The sequence below is a fragment of the Saccostrea cucullata genome, unplaced genomic scaffold (genome assembly GCF_032062105.1).
Source record: "Saccostrea cucullata isolate Sc308-1 unplaced genomic scaffold, CSIRO_AGI_Scuc_v1 ctg12754, whole genome shotgun sequence".
NCBI classification, from domain to species: Eukaryota; Metazoa; Mollusca; class Bivalvia; order Ostreida; family Ostreidae; genus Saccostrea; species Saccostrea cuccullata.
In genome coordinates this window covers 10,654-13,919 of record NW_026921071.1, presented here as the reverse complement: position 1 = coordinate 13,919, position 3,266 = coordinate 10,654, and the positions used below count along the sequence as shown (strand labels likewise).

Sequence of the window (3,266 nt, the reverse complement as noted above, 5' to 3'; positions counted from 1 at the left end):
TATCCTATCCTATCCTATCCTGTATCCTACAGCCAATCAGATTCGAGCAGAGGTTAATTCATATTTCAGAATAAATTACAAAAACGAAATACGGTATAAATTGTTTACTAAAGAAAGATTTATAATTTTTTCAAAAGAAAATAAAACATTCTTTTCTCTAAACACATATATTACATTATAAACATCGAGTAACACTGCGTTTAACCGTGAACGATCACCGGAAGATTTGGGAATGTAAACAATGAAGAGCCCAGGCATCGAAAGACTGTATTTCTTCAGCTTGTTTGGATGATTTAACCGATACTTACTTGTGTAAAAGTGTATAAACATGTTTTTCTGTTAAATATGCTATGTTTGTTTGGATAATTCCACAGGAACCGTCAGCAGCGAACTTGAATAGATGATGTGCGATATCATGTAAGTATACTTCACACTGTGCACAGTATGTGTGCATTTTTATACATATTTATCCCTTTAAACAGTGTTCTCATGTCTTAAAATATAAACATTTTATTCTATTTATTAATATAAACAAAAATCGGGTGCGGGAAAAAGAAGTAGTGAAGACAGAAGTGGGGGGGGGGGGGGTAAAATTTACAAATACTCTGTCATATGATTCAATCAGATATCAATGAGCTCTAAGACTAAAACAATCATATGTATTATGCCTAAATCAGGTTGTTACTCTTATCATTTCCCTTATAAGGTCAAAAAATACACTGTACTTGTTTTTTTTCTTTTATTTCTGTGTAATTAATAATAAATGAATGCTTCTGCTTAAATGTTTGAGGAGCTCACTAAGCAGTGCACTTACATATTGTACATGTATGTTTGATGTATTGTGAGTTATGAAACATAAGTAAATCTTGTCATTTTAATAATTACAGAAAATGGATTGTCTGCACTCATGTGTCATCGCAGTACAGGGATTTCAATCTAAAAAGTATGTATGATTTTATTTTTATCATGTATTTTTACATGGTCATTAAAATACATAAACATCATTATCTGAGTTGACGTGACATGTCTGCAGTTACTCGGAACAAGTGATTTTCTTCTTTCAAAAATATTGAGAGTAAAACTAAAAGAAATGTTGAATTTTTCTGGTCATCATGTTATAGTATCATAGATTTTCATATTTAAATTTCAAGACCAAAAAAAAAAAACATAAAAAAACATTAATAAATAGATAAATACAAGCAGAAATAGAGAAAAGTCACTAAAACAAATGTATTCATACTTGTTAGCAAGTTGACAAGGTAAAATGAATTATAAGGCCATAATAAATATATTGCTAGATTCTCATCCGAATTTTTTCAAAAATCGAGGCGGGCGGGCGGCTTTTATCTTATATTTTTTCAATTTTTTTCTTTTGCGGATTTTTTATTGACCTGATCAATCGGTGTAATTTTTCCTACAAAACCCGAACAAAAGTCATAGTAAAGGTTCAATTATCTCTTACTTCACATCATTACCAATCTTTTTCAACCAATGACCCTTGTTTAAAATACAGACGCATGTATTACACCAATAACCATCTTTTCAGCTGTCAAAATCGTGTCGACTTTCGCGGGATTTAAAACGAAAGTAGAATGGTAGATTAATACCGATCCCGATCCGAATTAAACGAAGAAAAACAGAAATGAAAAAAATCGAGGCGGGTGTAAAAAATCGGGGCGGGCGGGGATGAGAAACTAGGAATATTTTTATTATGGCCTAATCTACGAGTAAATTATGTTGAATAATTTTTTTTTCTTTTATATGACTGAGGTTGCAGTATAAGATTTTATTTTTCATGATTTCTATATGCATTACTTTTATGAGAAAAAAAGGTGAAATTGTACATGAAATATGAAAGATAGTCACAATCAAAAACATTTTAAACATGTTAAATGTGTATGAAATGTGTATGACAAAATTTACAATCAACATGTCTATAATTTCATTTTATGTTGTTTTTTTTTCAGGAAACCCTGGACATTTACAGCTGTACAGAATGCAGTTCATGCCATATGCTGTTGAGTAAATGATGAAAGATGTTCAAACCAGTGTCACGGAGTCCTAAGTCTGAAATCATGGTGTTTTTATTAAGGAGATTAGTGTGTTTTCTGTGCATTGTTGACATTTGAAGAACTGTTCGGTTTATGACCATCTCTCTGACAATAACTCTGACATTTGAATTTCAATTTGAGCGACGGTTAAGAAAGCCAAATTATATGCATGTGAAACATTATACAAGTGTAATAAAAACATTGATAAACTTTAATTTAAACAAAGTTCATGTGCATGTATCTGTGATCTTAGAATTGAAATTCATAAATGATGTACATGGATACTTTTAATGGCTGTCTCATGGTAATGGAATATTCAATTCAATCAATTGTTAAACATTGTTGAGGAATCACTTTGAATAAAAATATTGTGAACTTGATAAAGTATTTTTCCTCATTTAAACACTGAAAATTTTAATATAAAATGTTAAGGTCAAATACAAAGTTTACTCAAGAATGTGTTATAAATGCTGTAAGTACTAGGAATTCTTATGCATGTTTTGTAAGATCTAAGGAACCTGTGGAGCATTTTAATATTTCTCAATCTGACACTGATTAACATTCAAGATCAAAGGTCAAATATAAACTTGTTTTTACTTAAGAATGAGTTATACATGTTTAAAATGTGAATTCTGAATTTCCACGCATGTTTTATAAGATCTTGGAAACATGTGTGACCTCACTACAATATTTATTAATGTAAATCTGTCAACCAATATCAAATTTAGAAAAAATATTCTATTAAACATAAATTATTAAATTTTCACACATAAAAAAAATTGAAAATTGAAATACATTTGTACGGTGTTGAGCTGACCATAAACTGAGGAGAAACTGAAGTGAAATGAAAAAAATATCAATTAGATTATCTTGAATTAGCAACTATATATTTTGCATGTTTGAAAAATATCACATGCAATTATATAATTATGATGAACTGAAATTAAAAAAAAAGAATAAATTACTGAATTTAAATTAAAAAATCATACAATTAATATTGATATTATAAGACAATTTCACATTTAAAATGTTTGATATGTGAAAGTCAAGATATTCTAGATCTACATTTGACTAGTCTGTTTGGTCTAGTCATATCTTCTTCTTCAGGATTGCATACAGAAAAACCTGTTACACAGGTACAGTTAGACTAGATCTATACATGTACATGCATGTTATTTTCATGGTGATTAGTTTTAGGAAAAAAATAAATTTTAC

General features: G+C 29.3%; 1 long non-coding RNA gene across 1 annotated transcript; it reads left to right on the top strand.

Annotated features, from left to right (window-relative positions):
* The first annotated feature begins 319 nt into the window (after positions 1-319).
* Positions 320-2,458, top strand: LOC134259104 (uncharacterized). The gene is made up of 3 exons (XR_009990282.1): positions 320-417; positions 888-943; positions 1,968-2,458. It is a non-coding gene; the product is annotated as an uncharacterized LOC134259104 (long non-coding RNA).
* The last annotated feature ends 808 nt before the right edge of the window (positions 2,459-3,266 follow it).